This window comes from Botryllus schlosseri, chromosome 9 (assembly GCF_051294905.1).
Source record: "Botryllus schlosseri isolate E-star chromosome 9, Bs_hap1, whole genome shotgun sequence".
In the NCBI taxonomy this organism is placed as follows: Eukaryota; Metazoa; Chordata; class Ascidiacea; order Stolidobranchia; family Styelidae; genus Botryllus; species Botryllus schlosseri.
In genome coordinates, this window is record NC_137244.1 from 2,947,081 (window position 1) to 2,969,444 (window position 22,364).

The following is a 22,364-nucleotide window of genomic DNA, read 5'->3' on the forward strand; positions in this document are numbered from 1 at the left end:
TGGTATTTTGCAGTGCCTTTCTGAGATAACTGCCGCAGTGCTGTAAATGAGGTTGTTGATTGTTGTCAAGGGACATTGTGGTCTTTCTCCTTGTTTGTCATTTAGAGTTGCAGGTAGTATGGTTTCTGTCAAAATTTTATTCGCTACTGCAATATCAGTTTTCAGTTTCTTTGTAATTTGTAAGTCAGGTAACTGCACTCTGTCATTCACATTCAATGTGGATTTCATGCGGTCGATGATTTGATTTTTGATCTCCAATTCTAATTCCGTGTCTATGTCGCCATCGTTAGGTGTTGTTGATTCATTCGGGTGCCCGGTGGTATTTTGTAATTCTACTTCTGCGATGTTCGGGTCATCAAGTGATTGTTGTGGGTTCAGGTCATCTTGGCCGAATTGCAGTTCCATTGCCTCAGAGTTTTCTATGTTTTTGTTACACATTTCTCCCTCGATTTCTGCGAGTTCTTGTCCAGATAATTTTTTATTTTTTATTACACAACGTCTCATTGTTGCCAGGGTATTGGCAGTCATGGTTGGAGAGTTGTTCGTTCTCTCTTTCCATTTTTGAAAAGTTCCTTCGGTTACTCCTGCCGAGTTTTCAAATTTGGCTAAGAAGTAACATCTCATTATTTCTTTATACTCTTCTTGACTCCATCTGTGTCTCTTCTTTTTTTCTTTTGCAGCAGAGCTGTTTTGTGAGCCACAGTTCGGTGTTGCACAGGCACCATGTTGAGAAATATCTTCTCTTTGGTGTTCCTGTGTGGTCGGGGTTGACGAGTCCTCTGGGGTCATCCGCTTGGTCCCACGGCGGGTACGTCCAGGTGCGATATAGCCAGATCGTTTCGCAGGCATTCACAGCAGTGATGCGTCAGTTCAGAAGTTAGGTTAAGTTAAAGTAATTAATTAATTATTAATTAATTTGTAATGTTAATTAATTAATTTGTAATGTTTAGGCAGCGAACTCGAGTGGTTGATCGTACAGAAAACATGATCGGTTTATTCGTACAGTGATTCGTAGTATTAAGTTATCATAGAATTACATTAACACGAATCGAGTTGTAGACCGCGAATTCGGTTATATCACCAGACGAGGGTGGATTGTGCGATTTCCCTAAACATGCAATATTAACATGGAAGTGTAAATCGATACCCGCTCTATAGGTCATATAGGGTACTTTATATTATTGCATATTCTTATAGGAATAACCGTATTCATTCGAACTTTTTTCTCGACAGATCACTCTACAACAGTGCTTCTTAACCTTTTTTCCTCCAGCACCCCCTTTCAAAAACTATCGTGCTCCAGCGCCCCCCAACCCCCCAACCTGATATTGTAAGGAATGTAATAAAGACAATGAGTAAGAGGGAGGGACGTAACAGCACTTCGTCAACTCCCTAAAAACGATTGCCTCGCGCACCCATAGCGTGATAAACCAAACTTCTGAGGGCTTCGCCCACAGGACCCCGTAGCGTGATTTCGATGGTCAGCAAAGTTTGTGTGGCCTGGTCGCCCTAGGTACCAAAATTTTCTATAATGCGTGAATGAATAGGTGGTAGTTACATATATAAGCCGCTATAAATATTTTATCCTCTCAGCCCACGAAATCAGATTTACCAGTAGCGCTGAGTGAGCTGTTGTATGGGAAAATAAAGGGCACGTAATTAATAGTAATTAAACCTATTCGGGCGTGCCCGTAGATACAATTAATTCGTTACCAGGGACGTAACAGCACTTCGTCAGCCCCCCAAAAAACGTTGGTCTTGGGCCCCCGTCGAGTGATAAACCAAACTTCCGGGGGGCTTCGCCCCCAGACCCCAATTCTGCTATCCGCAATTTGCTGATACTAGTCATCTACATTGGGTGTCCACTGTCCATTTACTGAGCCAGCTATTCTCATCTAGACGCGCGAAGCGCGAAAAGTTTCAATAATTAATGATTGAATTGGTCAATATAATCGGGAATTGCATGTATATTGATATCAATTTTTATGCTCTCTCTTCTCACGTAAACAGATTTACCGGTAGAGCTGAGTGATGTGTGATTGAAAAGGTAGGACCCCTCAATAATAATTATACATCTTCGGGCGTATACCCGTTGGCAGGAACGAAACGACACTTCGTCAGGCCCGCCGAAAAAACTAGGGTCTTGGGCTCCCATAGGGTGATAAACCGACCGCCCCCCATCTCGTTGTTCGCTTTTGCCACGAAATCAGCTGTACTGTTTAGCAAGCCAGTGCGAAGCGCGAAAACTTTCGATAATTCATGATAAAATCGGTCAGTAAGATCGGGAATTGCATATATCTTGCTGTCAATTCCTTGTAATCTCTGCTCACGTTACCAGATTTACCGGTAGAGCTGAGTGAGGTGCAATGTTCCCTCTCAGCTGCGCACGTGTGCAGTGCTGACACGGTCTCTGCGCACAGAAAATCTACGTTGCGCACGACAAATACGAAAGTTATGAACTTTTTTAGTTGTTACGCACTGTTGTCCAAGGGTCAGCGCAGTGAGTTGTTGAGTGTGCGCAGACCAGAGTTGGATCAATTACAATATTTTAATTCAATTACAATTACAATTACTGCCTTGCATGTTTCAATTACATTACAATTACAATTACTCAATGCTAAAAATATCTAATTACAATTACAATTAGAATTACTGATAAATATGTAATTAATTACAATTATAAATACAGCAATATTACTTTTAAACAGGTAATTGATTCAGTAAAGAGGTGTTCTTTGACAACCGTAGCGACGTAATTAGCAACAATCTCAAGCTATTCATGTTTCGTTCCTGATAGGTAGAATACCCTTTAATTAAAAGAAATCTCGAAAGTATTCGAACTATTCCTAATCATGAGTACTGAAAACTACAAGCACATAAAAATCTTTCAAGCGACTGTTAAGAATCAAAGGTTTGAGCGACTAACAGGGAATAGGCTACAGCAGTGCTCTTCAACCGGGGTTGTCGTACACCCTAGGGTGTACCAGAATTTGCAATTGGTGTACCACTCGGATGGGGTGTACAGGGGTGTACCAGATCCGATCGAATTACAATGAGCCGATGGCTAGCTATCACAAAGGCAGGTCTATGGATCAGTACAGGTTGACGCACAGGTTACTGAGCAGCATGGTACGGTGTTATCTCAAGTGTAATACTGCACACCGCTTGATTGTGATGTCATAAGCAAATATTTCTTCTATTCATTTAGCCGTCGGCAATAGACCAATGGTTCCGTTTGGTGTTGGAAAGTATGCAGTTGACAAACATGTGTTCAGCTAGTCATTTGTCTTTTAGTGATTTTTGAGCAAACCGCCTCGATAGCTCAGACTTCTTGAATCGGTACTTCCTACCCGACGTTCATAAATACCGCAATGCACATAAATGAAGTGACGTAGCCAGCCAGGGTCGAAACAGCTTCCATGTTGAAATCGAAAGCCCTTTTGTTTTAAAATGCCGATTTTATGTCCAATATTTCGCCATACATTTTCAATTGAGTATTTTGTTATTAGTGATGCAAATTAGCGACAATAGACTGTGTATAGCGGCATACGATCTGAGGTTACTGACATCTCTTGCAGCCCATGTGCTACTATCGACTGTGTGTGGTGTGGGGCAGGCCTGATATGCAGTAGGCTGGTGCGCCTGCTATCATCGCTGATCTGAATTACCGCTTCTGCAGCAGCTGCTTTACCTACTCTCTCCTCAATACTGTTACATCTAGGTTGATTATCGTTCGTAATATCATGGTGTTTTTGGGCTGACACGAAATAAATTCCAATTTGCGTGGCGGGCGGCCTAACTGGCAGCGAATAGACTCTGTGACCAAATTTGAAGAACATCGTTTTTATAGACAACCTAATGCTTTCATGGGGGGAACAGAAAAATTTCAAATTTTTCGTTATTCATTTTTATATAATAAATAGAAACTTTCTTCTCCCGTAGCAATGTGGCTACTGGATGGAATTGAACCAAATTTGGTGTGTAGCCTTGAGTTAGGTAACCTAACAATTTTATCAAGTAGCCAGTATGATTTGATAAAAAAAGTCATTTTTGAAGACCCTTAATGAACAGGGGTGTACGAGGTTTGAGCAAATGTTAAAAGGGTGTACCACGTCGAAAAAGGTTGAAGAGCACTGGGATACAGGACAGTCAATGAAATGTAATCAAACGATTAGGCTACTCAGAGCTGAGTAAGGATAATGAAATGTAATTGGTAAGGCGTCAGCGATAATGATGATACCGATAAGATGCGTAAAATTAAAATAAATGCAAAAGAAAAGAGCCTCCTGATAACTAAGAATTAGAATAGTTTGGTTCGCATTTCCATTTTCACTTGCTCGGAAACTGTCAGATTGCATTTGATGAACATCAGGGTGCGAAAAGTTTCTGGTCCAAGTCAATTTGGCCAAGATTGGAGGTAGGATTGGGATAACATCTCTACAAATGCGTGATAAAGCTTGATGAAGCCTTGGTTGGAAACTTGAATTTTTTGTGTTATTGATGCAACAAGCCTCGGTACTGGTCAGAGATTTAAAAAAACTTTGACCGTGGTGTAGGAAATGGTTCAGCACAGGTTTAAGAAGAGTTTATTTGGTGTTCATCCCTTTTTGAAATATTAAGATTTAGTTTAGCCCACTGGTTGTCTAACTTTTTAGACACGCCCCCTTTATGACAGTGAATATTTCGTGCCCCCCTTATCGTCATAGTATACAAAGAAACCATAAAGTTGGCAATCCTTACATATAGTTTGATGGTATGGAAGGTTATGACTGTTGATGGGAGAATTCTCCAATACGAAATTCAGACTATAGATCGAGCAATAACCATAAAACGGAGGTGAATCGGGCCAAGCCCTGAAAGGATTTCAGTTCACCGGAGCGTCGCGCCCCGCTCAGATGCTTTCACGCCGCCCAAGGGGGCACGCCCCCATTTTGAGAACCACTGGTTTAGCTTATATTGTACTTCACAAAGTTTTCTGTTGCTACTGAAGTATGGGAAACAGTTTAGTATGGCTGAATTATCTAGTTATAACGCAGTACGCATGGAACACCGATGTAAATAGGCTAATTTTTACATATGGCAGTGGCGGCCCGTGACAATATCGGGTGGTGGGGCAAGGGCTGCAAGCTACTTTTTATTAAGATGACGTCACAATGGCGTTTTCCAACGTAAACAAGTAACTTAATGATGGTACGGTAACATGAATTTGCCGGCAAGTAGTATAGTAGATCGGTCGTGATGCGCCATTGTCTCTTATGGGCCCGCTGGTGACTCGTATTGAAAACTCGTGTTGGTGACTCGTACTTTCAGGTATGGGCGGCGGCGGTGATTCGTATTGAAATACTCGTGTTGGTGAGTCGTATTTTCAGGTATAGGCGGCGTTGGTCAGTCGTATTTTATTAACATTTGAATATTCTAAAGTAATTATAATCATAAAAACCAAACCGCTGAAAGTCATTACCACTACAAAAACAATTTGTATGATATTCACCAAACGCATCCTAACTCAGTATGCAGAAATTATTTGTGGAGTGCATACCGACAAAGAAATCATGAACACAACCAACACCGAAAATGATAAACACGTTTCGCGTTACTATTGATACAAGTTCATTTCTATCGGTCGAAATAAATGCCACCACAAAACTCAGAGCATGCAAAGGTCTTGATTGATATGCATTTCGATTTGTGTCTTATGATACCAGCAAGCATTTTAGACATATTACGAATTGTTAAACCAAAGTCGTACGTCCGATTAATAGTTGATTGGAAACTTGTTCACGTACCTCAACCATTATAGAAAAGTATAACACCATTGCCCGACAATCTTTTACAAAAAGGATCGAAACCAAGTCACTCAAAGTCGTTGCCGTCACATAAACAATTTGTACGACGTTTGCTAAATGCGTCCTATAGTTAGGTGTACTAGAAATATTTGTAAAACACACTCCAGTAAAGTTATCAACGAAAATATATCCTACACCTACATAGTCACTAAAGAACTTACTTGGACGTGCTTGAATTCTAGACATAGTTCTGATTTACCCGACACAAGACCCAAGAACAACCCTAGTTTCAACTGAGCACACATATCCAAAATATCACACACTTCGGTCTTCCTAAAGCGCAAACACCCGACACAAAATATTACTTGTTGTGTTGTTGAGGTATCATCTTCACAATATCACACGCAATACAAATGATGGTTATGTGTAACATGCTATCGACTTGAATCACACCAACATGGAAGAGGATTTACTCACTCTTTACATAACGATATTGGTCAACATCACGTCGTCGGTGTGTATCGTTTTTTTCTAGATACAAACTATGCTAGTGTAGCGGAAAATAATTTAGTGTAACAAAAAACAATTTTCACTCTCTTGACTTATGAAAACAACAGACGAGTCTTCGTTCAATATGTTGTTTGTGTCAACTAGTTACTTTGTATGATACAACTGATACCCCCGCGACTTTTTCAGATCACAATATGAAAGATATTTACATCACACAAAATACCCCTCTTGATATTCCCATACTATACTAAACTGTGGAATGGTTGGTCATACTCTACAAAATGTTTGACATCGTTTTTACACGAACAGTCACGCATCTAAATATTCAAATAATCCAGTACACAACTATAGTACTTACAGAAATATCATATAGTTCTTGTAACATAGTTGTATGAATATACTATTCAATTGTATATTGAAGTTTTGTACCTCCAAGAAGCTCTTCAAAGTTGTATGTGTACAATGTATATCGTGAGTCCTACACATTCGTGATATCCGCCCGAGTTTGACTTTAAAAAAATATTATATCGACATATTGACGTCTTTCGAAAAACAAAACCGTGGTCGCTGTTTCATAGACCTATCATTGTCATCACAGTAATATAGTTACTTCCATAAAAGAGTATGTATTCGACTTACGTTCCACAAATCTAACGCACAAAACAATTTACTTTACTAACGAGAAGTGACAAGTTATCGAATAATTTCCCATACAGCAAAACAACTAGAAGGTGGAACTATATTAAAAACGTTGCTAACCTTTGTGTGCCAGCTGTAAATCACACAAGCAACAAGTCTCGAGAATCGAGTTATTGAATAACGTGAAAGAGTTCTCCCTATGCCAAGTCGTTATGTTGACGAAAGCGTATATTGTAATATCATGATCAATTTGCATTCGTTGGTCACGAACTGTCACTACTCTAAATAATTATTTTTAGTTACACTATATCAATGTAATCGAGTTGTGTGAATAGATTTACATGTGGTATTGTGGTTTTAATCGAAGTATACAGCGTGGTCTAACTCTATACTCCCGCTCTTGTACAACAACCCGATCATCGAAATACATGCATTTACATTCGAACAACGATCTTGTTTCGTCACGTGAAAAACATGTTCACTATCGCGATACTCTGCACAGGGCGCGCAAATCCTTTTCACACTCATAATAGTATACCAACGACTACCGGAGACAACGTTTAACAATACCAACGACACTGGAAACATTGAACCCATGACACTTACCCGAGTAACAATACATTTTCCTTTGGCTACATGACGCTTACCGAGTAAAAATACATTTTCCTTTGGCTACATGACGCTTACCGAGTAAAAAAATATCATTTTCATTTGGAAATCTATCTTTTTCCCGCGTAACAATACATTTTCCCTTTGGGTTCTATCCTTTCCCAGAGTAACAAAACCCTTTTCGTTTGCAAATCTATTTTTTTTCCTACAACAACAATCCATTTTCACTTGGAAAAATACTTTTACATAGAGTAACTAATCATTTTCTTTTGGAAATATATTTTCTCCCTGGGTAACAAACCCTTTTCGTTTGGAAAACTATCATTTACCTGAGTACCAATACCGTTTTTACTTGGAAATCTATCGTTTCCCCAGGTAACAATAAATTTTCACTTGGAGATTCAGCGGTTACCTGAGTAAACATATCATTTTCCTTTGGAGATCTGGCGTTTACCCAGAGTAACAATACATTTTCACTTGGCGATCAATCTTTTCCTGGAGTAACAATGTCGTTTCACTTTGAAATCTATTTTCTTCCTACAGTCACAAACCATTTTCACTTGGAAAAATACTTTTACCCAGAGTAACTAATTATTTTCTTTTGAAAATATATTTTCACTTGAAAATCAATCTTTTCCCTGTAGTCCTGTAGAATTTGGTCTAAAAATGGCTCAACCTGGAAAAAATTCTTATAAAGACGTATTATATACTGTTGGAAAGATAATTTTACCAGCTTCTCAATGATAGGTTTTGTCACTTTTTTTACTTTGGGGAAAAAAAGTTATGACCAAAAACGTGCCAAGGGGTAAAAATTGAAATTAGGGAAAAAATTAATATAAAAATATGAACAAAGTGCAAGAAAGTGATGAATTATCAACAGAAAAGCAGGATATAAAGCAGGATATATATGCAAAAGGAATATATGAAAATAAAATAGAATTATATATCTGTTTCAGGGAGTAAGAGTGAGCAAGACAGGGGATGGGGGGGAGGCGCAAGTAGAGCTGTCGTTGTCCGTTATAACTTCATTATGTTATTGTTTACTTACTATAGTCTGTTTCATTTACCTTGCTTGTTTTTTAGATAGTGCTTAGTCAAAAAAGAAACCAGCAGTTTGTGTTAAGTTTAGAAAAGGCTATCGTACTGGATATTCACTGTGTCATTCGGGAGCTCATTTCTGCGAGAGTGCTAGTACCACACACTCTTTAGACTAGGGTTGCATTTAAAACAAAAATCAATTAAAAATAAACATACTTAAAACAAGGCCCTAATTTAAAACATGTTTTTCATTGGTTTTTTGTTTTTAGGTCATGACGTCATGAATATTGAATTGTGACGTCATAATGGATATAAATTGACCATTGAAAATATAGGGTAAATATAACCCCTTTGACAAAATATCTGTACTACAACTGTTGAACCGACTGTTTTTTAGGGTTCCAACCATCCCAACGATATACGTCGGCTAAATTTGGTGGTAATTGTCCGTGTGCTCATACAACATGTTTTTGGAAAGTATTTACACAATTCACAATTATGGCATAATTTTATAACTTGAAAAAAAATACAATTTTGTTTTTTAATAAGGCTTTCGTTTAAAATATGTTTAAAAAATGTGTTTCAAAACACCGTTTGTTTTAAATGAAACCCTACTTTAGACACTATAATTGGTCATGCTTTGAAACTGAATTGTGAAACGCTGATCACAACTTTTCAGAAAAATTAGGAAAATGGCCATAAGACCTACAGTACATCCACACACCATGCCGTAATTTATTGAGAAACCATGCGAGATCCAAGAAACGTTTGTGGAGGCTTTATCGAAAATTCGTATTTCTTTTCTGGCAAATAATTTCTCTCTGAGAAATGTTATTTGACCTGTTGGGTTCAGATTGCCACGATAGAATAATTAGACACGAGCCATCTAGGCAGCTATGGAAAATTAGATAGGCTTATATTTATTTCGAAATAAGGGCAATCCTTTTCGGCTAAGGTTTTATCGCAGGCGATCTATTAGCACACTTTTCAGAGTACCATATTGGCAAATACTTCGTATGTTTTCGAGCATCGCGGCGTGGTAATGGTCGACGCCAAAATGCTTATTTTTATTTTCTATAAATCATGCTTTTTTCGTGGGTGAAGGGTACTCAATAATCAAAAATTTGGCAACATGAAATCGCGACCAGCGCGAAAAAATTTGAAAAGAGTTGCATAAATTGTCGATAAGTGATGTACAAATAATTTATGTTCATTCACCGACATAATTTCGGGACCCCCAATTGGACGATTTGGGGTGCGGCAGTTACGGTCCTGGTAAGAGGTCAAAGTCCGGTCGCTGTTTTCCTGTTGAGATTTTACTATTGGAAATATTTTGCGCTTCAATCGCATATATATATATATTAATTGCATGTGGTATATTCGGGGTCAAATCAAGGTTGTTATAACAGCCATCGGGGAAGGGTTCATACCATGTGCTTCGAACCAGATGTACGCAATCCGAATTCCCATTTGTGATTAGCAATACGGAAAATTAATTGCATTGGGTTTTGTTTTAGTGCTTTGTGTGTCTAGTAAATCAACGGGGAATGTCCTGGAGATATCTGCCCACATTACTAATTTTAACACGAATGTATTCCAAACAAAGCTCCGCTCCGCGACGATGCTGGCTTCAAATGATTTCATGAATGTAGTAGACTTAACAGTCCCTAAAGCGCGGTAACTGAATATATTTTCGAATGTTCTACCAATGGGTATTGTGTCATTATAAACATTTTGCGTTGCCCGAGAAGATACATGTTGCGATTTCGTATGTAGCCACCTCCGACTAACTGTCGAAAGTATTCGACCACCCTCCCCCCGACCAAATATACTTAGATATTTCTGCCACTTGAAGTAGTTTTCACGTGTCCTAAAAATTACTACTTATACTGTTAATTGAGTAGAAAATATAGGGAGTTACTTGTGCTACTTGAGTAGCAACGCCAATCACTACAAACTATAGTTCAGTGGTTCTCAACCAGGGGTCCGTGGACCCCTGACGCCTGGAGGTCCGTGAAGCATTTCCAGGGGGTTCACGAAGCGAAGCGAATTTACAAAATGGTTGATAAGCTGATTTATATTTTTCAAATTAGGAAAATCACGAGGCAGTTTTGCTTCATTACAGTAGAACTCACATCAACAGGATGGCTGTCTGAGATTGAATATCCTGCTGTGTGGACTCATTTTAGTTGCTAAATTGCCAATATCCCACTGATACAAATATTCGACTGTATAGAGGTGTTTTGCTGGGCATTGTGTAAAAAATAAATGGTTTGATACGTAAAGTCAATCACGGAGACTTTGAAATGTTCGCAAAAATCCGTTTTCTCCTGTGATATAAGCCTACATAACCATTTCACTAATAACTTCAAGATGAGCTGCTAGATATAAATTAACAGGCTTGACGTTATATGTTCAATAAAAAAATTGTTTGTCAATTTTGGTGTCATCATTGTTGCGATCATACCCAAATGTGTCGTCGGAACCGTTATGCCTTATTATTACATTCGCCACCGTCTTTCTTTGTCTAAATGGATTTTCAGCACTCGTTGATATGAAATCGAAGGTGCAGATTTTAAAGACACGGCCACTAGGGTTGTCCAAAATTTGGAAAATCTTACAAATCCTCCGTTGTAATGTCTTATTCTATAGATTATTGATAAAAAACGACACTGGGCCTAAAAGAAGCTCACAGGAAGGCCATTAACATCTCGTACAAAGCGTTTGAAAGTAGCTGCCAAAGAATGGGCGTGCCACCGACCATCTAACGGCGAGAAGACTAGTAATCACAAAACCACGGCTCTTGATTGGCTGATCGGCTATGCTTCAATGACCACGACAGCAGCAGCTTGCTGATTATGTGATCAAGGGGTCTGCTACCGGCGGCGATTCTGAAAGCGCATTGTATGTAGGTTGACAGTTAATGATTTAGGATTGATTCTGGGTATGTTGAGGTACGAAATACATGATGAACAAACAACAGCTGCTTCACAAAAACGTCTAAAGCATCACCGCTTTAATGTGAGGGACACCGACGTAGCCTATATGCCTTGTTTTCAACGAGGGAAAGCATAGGCGCTTGTAAGTGGCGACGGATTCCAAGTTTCAGAAAGGATCTATCATTATTGAATACAAATATAAAACTTAACAATGACACTACTTTGTCTGTGTGATCTTATTGGGCTCAGGTTGTAGTATATAGTTGAAGTTTTGAAAGCTCTAATGATCGGCTGAATCAGCGGGTTATGCTTGGCACTTATCAGATGCTTACGTCAAATTGTATTCACTTGCAAGTCTTGTCAAAGTCCTTAATGCTGACGCAGAAAAGGGGTGTAAAATTAAGCACATACTATGCTTGATATGATATTTCAAAGTCCTTAATAATCGTGCAGAAAAGGAGTGTAAAGGTAAGCACAGACAATGATGCATAGTGCACAGTATCCAGCATAGTTTGTATATCATATCAAGCATAGTCTGTGCTTACATTTACACGTCGTTTCTGCGGCATCATTAGGGACTGTGAAAACAGTTACAAGTGAATTCAATTTGCTGTAAACATCTGATGAGTGCCAAGGTTAACTGTCTGATTCAGCATTTCAGCCGATCCCTAGAGCATTCAAAACTGCAACTATTTACTACAACCTGAGCCCAATAAGATCACACAAATTATATTGTCACTGTTAATCTTTATATTTGTATTCAATAATGATATATCCTTTCTGAAACCAGGAATCCGTCGCCACTTGGATAAACGCCAATGCTCTCCCTCGTAGAAAACAAGGCATATAGGCGACGGCGGTGTCCTTCACATTAAAGCGGTCATGCTTTAGACGTTTTTGTGAAGCAGCTGTTGTTTGTTCATCATGTATTTAGTACCTCAACATACCCTGAATCAATCCTAAATCATTAACTGTCAACCTACATACAATGCGCCTTAAGAATCGCCGCCGGTAGCAGACCCCTTGATCACATAATCAGCAAGCTGCTGCTGTCGTGGTCATTGAAGCATAGCCGATCAGCCAATCAAGAGCCGTGGTTTTGTGATTACTAGTCTTCTCGCCGTTAGATGGTCGGTGGCACGCCCATTCTTTGGCAGCTACTTTCAAACGCTTTATACGAGATGTTAATGGCCTTCCTGTGAGCTTCTTTTAGGCCCAGTGTCGTTTTTTATCAATAATCTATAGAATAAGACATTACAACGGAGGATTTGTAAGATTTTCCAAATTTTGGACAACCCTAACGGCCACGTATTTCAAAAAATGAATGCAGTTGAATAATTAGCTTTGAAATAATAAAAGTCAACCCAATTTCTACATAAATAGAATGCTGTTATTTTCAAGAAAAGTAATTCTGTTGCTGTTTATCACTAGCATACAGTTATCAGTTGCACAAGATAGATGACGATTGTACGATATTTGAGCTCAATTTGAACTAAAACTTGGGGGGCGGGGGGTCCAAAAGGGGTACGCGGAAACAAAAAGGTTGGGAACCACTGCTCAAGTTCGTAGTAAAAATATTACCGCAAATCAGAAACCGCCGAAAATGTAAAGCTTTTTAGAACTGGCGTTTAATATTGCAAAACACAAACAAAAAGCCTCGATACCATTTAAAAACATATCTGCCTCTATTCAAGTATGGTATTTGGTATTTGTTCACCAGTGTAAATGTATGGGTCGAAAAGAGCTTCTGATTGGACGATGATAGAGAATCACTGTATTCAAGTTCACCGAAAAACTCACTCATTGTGTATTACAACAACCCAGGTTTCATGATAGATGATTTCAATACCAATATTTGATCTGTTGCTATTGTATGCTTACCGTGATGTCACTAACGAAAGCTGAAATCTGATTAATTTATGAAAATGAGAAAAATTAATACGGAAAAATCTGCTGTGACCGAGAAATTAAGCACAGAATTGGAGTCAGCAACCATAAATTAGCCTAAATCAATCATTAAAATTTTTGACGCTATTTTCTTTTTCAAAATTCGTAAATCAGTGTTATCTCCGTCACGGTCAATTTTTGCCCCCTTAACTTATGATAAATACCTCTTAATAAAGTTATGTTTCATTTTTTGGCTGTTCGATTGTTAGTTTGCTTTATTGAGAGTGATATTCCAAGTTATGGTGTTGTATTCTGTTACGAAGGTGTCGTGTTTTAGTTTATAATTGTATTTTATTGTCAGGCAAAATAGTGCTTTACGCCCTGGAACGTTTTTGGTCATAACTTTTTTTCCCCAAGGTAAAAAAAATGACAAAACCCATCATTGAAAAGCTGATAAAATTATCTTTCCAACGGTATATAATACGTCTTTATAAGAATTTTTTCTAGGTTGAGCGCAAATTCTACAGGACTACTGGGTAACAATACCATTTTCGTTTTGAAAACTGACAACCACACCCGACAATTTGATATTTTTGTATATTGTTACAACGGGCAGTGACAAAATATACACCAACAACGACTCCGATACATTTGTGTAATCGCATATTCACTTGTGCTGGTGCATCCCATCAAAATCATCGGTTACCCACATGCAATGTGCTCTTGTATGTCGAAACGCATGTTTTGGAAATTGGACAATAGGTTTCGATAGGTCTGTGATGTCCGGGTTCGTGTTTTGGATTGTCCAGAGTCAAAATGTCTGAATAAAACACCTCCTCGACGATGGTTGGTACGTGGATAACGGTGTTCGGAAAACGGTTGGATTTATGTCACCCATCGCGATAACAATTCCGGATCGAGTTTTCCCCCGCATGTTTACTATATTGTATCTTTATTGGTCATTGTATGTCTCGACATTCAGTTCCAAATCGGAAACCCTGATAAAGTATGTAACCGGATCCGGATATCAGCTCTGAATCGATAAACCAATGAACAATATTCAAGCAAACTGAGAGCAACGTCAATAGCCTTGTGGTGATGCCGTTTCAAAATGTTCTTCGATATGGCCAACTGAAACCAACGTCAATAGTCTTGTGGTGATACCGTTTCAAAATGTTACCGATATGACGAGAGCGACCCCGATCTTTTGTGGTGACGACCGTTTCGAAATGTCGCCGGACGAATGATAATGTATGATCACTAATGAACAACAATACAAACACATTTAGTAGATTTAAGTGTAGCGCGTATTTTGATTTTATTAATGTTAAGAGGTTTCTGTATTACTCAAGTATAGTTAAATAGGAGGTGTCATATTCCAATTTGTTTTTTGTAATGATCAAAGTGTGTGAAATGGTGCGAACGGATTAAGCATTAATCAAGCGGCGGTATGTCAATTCACCTAGTGTGATATCTTGACACCGGGTAATGTGCGAAAGTGTTTCAATTCCCACCGCAGATTACGACGATAAAGTTTTGTACCGGTTATTGTTCAACAAAGAAAATTGTTGTTTCATCTTTAGTCTTGGTTACTGGAGACAATTACATTTGTAAATTATTTCCTGATTTCCACAATACGCTGCGTGGTTTTTACGAACACGGCTTAATCTTCCCAATCAAAACATTTCAGACATGTTAATCTAGTTTTACAAATCGATATGTTAATAACAATGTTTCTGAAAAGTTTGTTGGTATCGTAATAACCTTCAACACAACCCTGGTCTAATAATGTCATAATTTAATAATCAAGTCATGATCGACTATTACAAAATCTCATATGTGAAAATCAATGTGTCAATTCATATGTTTACATCGTGAAAATTTTCAATATAACGCCTGCGTTCGATTGTAAGAAATGAATTCTCAACTACGTTGGTCAGACATTCAAATCTCGTATACTCAAATGTAATGTGTTAATCTCAAACCGCACACCGAGTAGTATTTACTTTGGTTTATAAAATATACCGAGTAGTAATTACTTTATCTTACAGAATAGTAACGACATTTACAGTTGAAGAAAAAATACGATTTGGCGGTATATGACTACAACCGAACTTGCTATGGATTTTAGATTGTAGCGATTGTATGTACTCGCGTAATCTTGTCTTCTTTCTGTACGGGTACTGTCTAGTTGGTTGGCTAAGTTACAAACGGATTTACTTGACAAGGTTTTCATTATTGACTCTTTTGAGTATGGTAAGATGTTAAAATTTCGAGGCGTAATACTATTTCCATTAACTCAATTGCGACAAAAAAATACCCAGATAACTTGTTCAAGGCTTCTTTTGTTTCAAATCAACATGTGAATAATCAGTTATTGTGACAAGTTGAAATATCGTACCGAAGTTGCGAGTGGGAACAGTACGCGATTGTGTAAGTGTGAAGACAGCGAGATGGTGATCCTGTGAATAAATTAATCTGAAACGCAGTGGAGTGAAAGTTTACCCAGCCTGTCTGGCAATCCTACTTCAAATCGCGATATGACAAAGTAGGTTGAAATATTCCGATTCAACTCATCGCATTGCAACTCGATCGCGTTATGCGCAAGCGGTTGTCAAGTTGTAAATGTTTTCAACAACGGGCAATATTTCATTAATTGACTCTATTTTGTGTAGTAACACATTAAAATATCGCGATAGTATTTACTGAAACTGACAAACCGAAAACTAACTCGCGAATACAGTTGTAAGGTTTCATTACTTGTTTCAAATCAATGTGCGTATAATTTCGAAATATGGGTGAGTTGAAAGTTGGTAGTCATGTTTGTCAATCCTATTTCAATTCACACTATGCCAAAGTCAAAATATTTCATTTTTGATTATCTCAGTTTACCTGTAGTACATCTGGCGAACGGATTTAAAGTTGACAAATTACCAAAATGATCGAATATTATCGGGTTAGAGATAGTTGGTATTGATTCTATAAGTGTTAAAACAGCGGCGTGGAATGTGTGAATGATCCGGAAACGGAGTTGAAAGTTGGTCAAGTCAAGCAATATTCAGTTTCAAAAGGATTATACTCTTAAAAAGATTCGAGTTAAACCAACAATTGACAATTTGTGGGTATTCAAGTCGTTGCCGTTGTGGTTCTGTTATTCCAATACAATGGCAGCCGAGGCCAGCATAGCAGTAAAAATAAAAAACTTCGCCCGCAAGGGCGCAGTCAAGGGCTTCCGCGAATGGATCCACCAAATTCCTTGTCGACATTTAAAGAGAATGCATTATCAGTCAATTATTTTATGTTGTGCTTGTCAGGTCTCAATAGCAATTTGATGTAATTGAAATTGTAATTGAGCAAAATTTTTGTCAAATTACAATTACAATTACACAAAATAAAAATGCTGTAATTACAATTACATGACAATTACATTGAAAAATGTAATTAAGTACATTCAGCTCAATTACAAACTACAATAATCCAACTCTGGTCTAGACTAAACTATAGTCCCGCATACAGGATTGTCGTTATTGTCATTGTAAATCGTGATATACTGCCTAACATTTCTCGAATAAGACACGACCAGCGACGTCTACTAGCCGAATGCGGGTAAATAATCCATATGTCTTTTAGAAATTTCAACTTTCACTCCATTTTTTGGGCGGAGGATTAAATCACCCATCACTTCCACGTTTTCAGTAGCAGCACGTGCTTTGATATTATAATGACGCAGGAAGTGCGCCAAAATCACTTTTTCTTCCATCAACGCGAACCGCTGTCCGATGCAGTTTCGTGGGCCAGCAGAGAACGGAATATAGCAAAAAGGGTGTCTGCCAACTCTTGCTTCAGTTGTAAACCTCTCTGGATTGAATCTAAATACAACCACAACTGAAAGCGTTTGCTGACGTCTATATTAGTCACGTTATAGTCGCATACCTCGAGTGGGGTTATCAGTCATATCGGTTAGTATTTTATATCTGCATACATAGGCGCCGACTTTTATTTTACATGGGGTGGCGAGATGAAAAAAGGGAGGGGTTTGAATAAAAAGGGAGGGTTTAAAATTGTTTCAGATTAACAAGTTAGCATCAATTTGTTGTGGATAAGTTCATGCGTAAATGCTTATAATACATGGATAGGACAGGCTTCATCGTGTTTACGAATTTACGCATACAAGTGCGCGTAAGCTTGCCAGCGAGTTCAGCGGAGCGATTGATCGATCTCGCTTCAATATCAACTATTCACCAACGCGCGCGCGAACGATCGAATACGCAACCTAGGTGACGACGACGAACTATTTGACAAATTAATACGATTGAAGTCTGCTGTGGAATCTGTTCTGTGATGGTACCTATTTCAGGTGATTCAGAGCTGTCGTATCTTTTGATAACTCGGCCTTAAAACACATCTTCTGATGTTTTAATATTAGCACTAATCAATTACGTCCGTTCGAGTCTGTTCGCGCCGATACGAAGTTTTTCCACGGTGTCAGCCTCAAGCCAATATGACATGACAATCGCATAAGTAGAGATATGCAAGGCTTGCAGCAGACGCTATACTTTAGGCTAGCGATATTATCACTTCATATGTGCCAGTCCTCAGTGGCGGCTCGTCCTATAGGGCAACTGGGGCATTGCCCCACCTAAAATTCTGTTCAATAACAATTTAACCATTTATAGACGCACAGCGCTCAATATATATCGAGATCACAGCGAAACCCGCGTTCTTCTTGTGCTTTCGCTTGCAAATGCCCATACATAGCGAAGTCTCCGCGAAAATCGAATTCTCTTCTGTGTTTTCGCTTTGTGAATGCCTAGCCGGAGCTTGCCCCGGTAGCGCTCATAACAAGCTTTCACTATCTATTCTCTCAAAGCTGCGCACAATTAAGAAACGTTGCTTTACTCTCTCCTATTCGTAAAATGGCCGAGCAACCGGGGCAAATATGCTTGCTCGCCCCTAAGGTGTGATGTAACAATCGTATCTATATAGGAACTCGGATACCGTGATATGCGTTGAGTCGACCGTTGCTGGTACAGGTCGATTTTGATGGTGTTTCACACTATGATAATTCTTGAAACTTGGTATGTCATGTCGTGATGGTGGTATTTAACACTGTCCTAAGTTTCAGGGTTTCTACTCAAAGTTTAGGGTAGTAATTCCGTTTCCAAAGTCGAGTGTGTGCTGATCGGTCATGTATCGCAAACATATTTCACGCAAAGCCGGTATTGGTCTCCATTGATTTTAACGATGCTCCTTAGCAATATCCGTCATGAACTTTCACATGGTATGTCTTGATTTTAGTATCGAACGCTGTGCCAAGTCTCAAGGTTGACACTCAATGATTAGGGCAGCAATTTCGTTATTAAGTTCGAGTATGGTAGAGATGTGCGCTGATCTGACACTTAGCCTACCTAACGCATTGCGGATTTCACGCAAAAGCCGGTGTATCTGTGTTCTATACTGAGATAGGTGATGAGATGATGATATCATGAAACAGTTTACTAACATCCTCGGTTTGCATTCAAATATTTAGTTTTATTTTATATTCTCAAATGTCAATTTCACCGTGGAATGGTGGCCTTCGGGCCATTTGCTCACAATTACAACCCCTGTCAAGCGCGATAGCTGTTTCGTTTTCGATGGCGGCTAACAGCTCATCGCTTGATAGCCGATTCCTCAGTAAATATTACGCAAAATTCGGCGTTGATCTGTTCGTATTAATTTTGACAGTGTATCATACCGAAAACGGTCATGACGCTATACTTCTCGATGATTTCATGTAACAGTGTACCAAGTTTTCGGCTTTCATCCACGTATTTATTCGGTAATATATTTTCCGAAGGCGATTTTGCAGCAGACATATAGACACTATAGATCGTAAGCCGTATGCGTCGTGTGACAGTCTCCAGCCTCAAGGCCAGAATCTCCCAAGCTGTACCGGGACCGAATTTCCGAGGCTGCTATCCGTAGTTCTTCAGAATGATGTTTTGGATTCAATATGACATTTCCTTGTCCAATCTATGAGATAACAATTGCGTATGTGTCCGAACTCGTTGACCTTTCCAGTTAGGCATACGCAATCTCTCGATTTATAGTCATTTCCATTTCTGCAGATAAGTAGTCAGGTCAAGTGCGAACATGAATCGTGTTGAATCTTTGCTCCGTACGCCGTTTAGCCAGCTGCCTTTAGAGCAAAAATTAGAGGTAAAGCGACTAGGTCCGTATCAGCCTAGAAATTGCCCATTGATCCAATCGTACGCCGGAGGAAAGCGCACTCGTGCCTTTTCTTCAGCTCATTTCGATAAAAATGAATGGCTTACTTATGGCGAGGATAAAAACGCCTTGTTTTGCTTTTACTGTCTTTTATTCGACAGTGCCGGTACCGGAAGCAGTGGCTCTTGTTGGAACAAAATTGGTTATCGCGATCTGAAGCATTTGTCAGAGCGTCTGAAAACGCACCAAAAATCCCAAGTGCACATGGCTAGTGCAGTTAAATATAAATTGTTTGGCAGAGTAAATGTAATGTCGCAGCTCAATGAAAGTTATCGCGTATCAGTCTGCAAGCACAATGAGCTTGTATATAAGAATAGGCATGTTCTCTCTCGGGTGATTGATGCCATTAAATTTATTGGAGTTCATGAATTGCCCCTTCGAGGCCACGATGAGAAGGAATGCTTTCTCAATAGGGGGGTATTTTTGGATCTAATTAAATACACGGCTTCCATTGATAGCATTTTGCGCGAACATCTCGACACCGCGACAGTAGCTAAGGGTACCTCAAAGACTATTCAAAATGATGTGCTTGATTCGATATATCACATCTATCTACAGCATTTGTTTACCGAGATTGTTGACGCTGAATTTCTATCTATTCAGTCTGACGAAACAACTGACATTACGTGTTTGTCACAACTAGTCGTGATTTTTCGGTTCACGAAATTTGGTATGCCAGTCGAACGATTCCACAGCTTTGTGGCTGTTGACGATCGCACTGCTGTCGGAATTTCTTACGTATTAAAAAAAAACATTACAGCCCTATTCAGTTGAGTCGAAACTTATTGCGCAAACCTACGACGGCGCAGCAGTCATGAGCGGATCGCGACATAGCGTACAAGTTTTAATGAAAGAAGTTTACCCGCATGCGCATTTTTTGCATTGCTACGCGCATCAGCTCAATCTTCCACGGATAACAGCTGGCTTTTTATAATGTTTTACGTTTATGGGTGCCACCGCTTTGATTGCCTATCCCCTGGTCGTAACGCATCAGGATCGTGTACCAAACACTTTCGGACGAGGGCAAATCGATTTGACTCGCTTTCGGGACGAGAATCCATATACAAATCGGGTCGGAGGCGCTGCAGCACTTTACAGAATTGCTGAGCATGGAACGATTAAAACACCACAAGGTGTCATGCGAATGCGCTTTGTAGGTAGTTGGTCTGTGTATTTTTGGTATAGTCTTACTCGGCGCTTGCGTAATCTCTACCACGAAATCATAACGCATGCTACTAAGGATAACCTGATGATTGATTCGTGGCATGGGAACGATTCTTAGTTCGCGTACATTTTGTAAAATAATCATTTGAATAAAAAACAATGAATAAAACATTTGTTACCGCACTTCAAGTCACGCCACCGGCAAACCTCTCGCGGCACCTACGTTAAAAATCATTGTTTACGGGAAATTCATGTGGCCATCATGAACGTTGAAAAACGCTACTGTGACGTCATATTGATAACAAGTCGCTTGCGGCCCTTGCCCCACCACCCGATATTGTCACGAGCCGCCACTGCCAGTCCTGCTGTAGACTGGATAGTTCAGGCTGGTAACGATATCAGGCCTAGCCTGGTGCACGTAATAGTTCATGCCAGCGATTATAGCCTGCAGGCCTGCATTCGGACGCGCTAAATCAAACCATAGACGATATCGCACAAAAGTCAATGACCCATTTCGCATACAATGATTCTCGGTAATTTGCAGTACGCAGCATCGATAATTCACGAATTAGTGAATTGGCATTTCAAAAGGACGGGATTTCTAGTTTTAAATGAGAAACTTCCTGGCCACGCAATGCAGGGCTTACCAACAACGCACTGATTAATATCAGCCCGGGGCCTACAGCCTACGTAGGTCCCGATCAGCCAGTCGAATTTGATCGTGAAATGGTGCGATTTTAATTATCCAAGTGTTGTGGCAGCAAGAGCAATATGGGCGAATGCCGCGACCTTATCAATAGAAATGGAAATGCCAATGGTTTGAAATTCGATGCGCCTATGGTTGCACCCGATGGAGTCCGTCCAGCAATGAAGTTTTGGAACATAGAAGGTTCCCGTTCAAACTAATCGAATAAATTGAGAAGTTGCGCCACCGAGAATCTCGTGTTTCATCAATATTTGACAACGTACTTCAACGCCGTGCACTGCACAATGCGTATTATTAATAACAAATCAAACACTGACAAGTGACATCGATTGAATACAAGTTTACAAAGCAGACGAGAATAAGTAGCCTGCAGATGATAGCAAACGAGGAAGCGCGCATCTAATCAGTAATTTCTCAACTTGCGTACAGCACAATGGGGTTGCTAGTCTGACATCGCGACAATTGTTCGCTCATTATAACGACGTTCCAGCTGCATTGCTACGTTTCTCGATAAAAATTGGCAAAGCCTTGTTAGAGTAATGAATATGCGCACTTTGCGCAGAAATGGCTTTCAATTTGCACACTCTCCAATTTCTCGCTCCATGCCTCCAATTAAACAAAGATTATCGCGAAACTAACTCAAGAATTGTTTTGTAAACGAATATGCGCGCAAAGACAATTTATTTAAGAGAAAGAGAACGTGAATTCGCTCGTCTGACCGAGAGAGACGATGGTGTTTCTCAGCGCAAACGTGTAGAAGTCGACGTAGTAAACGAGGTCGCATCGATTGTCCTAATCAATTACAATCCAATTTAT

At 39.4% G+C, this 22,364-nt stretch overlaps 3 protein-coding genes across 4 annotated transcripts in view; all 3 read right to left on the minus strand.

The window, feature by feature from the left end:
• Nucleotides 1–22,364, minus strand: part of LOC145445865 (neuronal pentraxin-2-like) — a 540,218-nt gene that overhangs the window by 400,216 nt on the left and 117,638 nt on the right. The window lies entirely within an intron of this gene.
• The window catches only part of LOC145445854 (cytochrome P450 4V2-like), a 416,089-nt gene that overhangs the window by 346,170 nt on the left and 47,555 nt on the right, over nt 1–22,364 (minus strand). The gene's annotated exons all lie outside the window — the stretch shown is intronic.
• The window catches only part of LOC145446371 (cytochrome P450 4V2-like), a 29,142-nt gene continuing 24,011 nt past the window's right edge, over nt 17,234–22,364 (minus strand). Inside the window, exon 5 of the mRNA XM_080324645.1 lies at nt 17,234–17,277. The gene's annotated coding sequence lies outside the window, so the exon portion shown is untranslated. The remainder of the gene's footprint in view (nt 17,278–22,364) is intronic.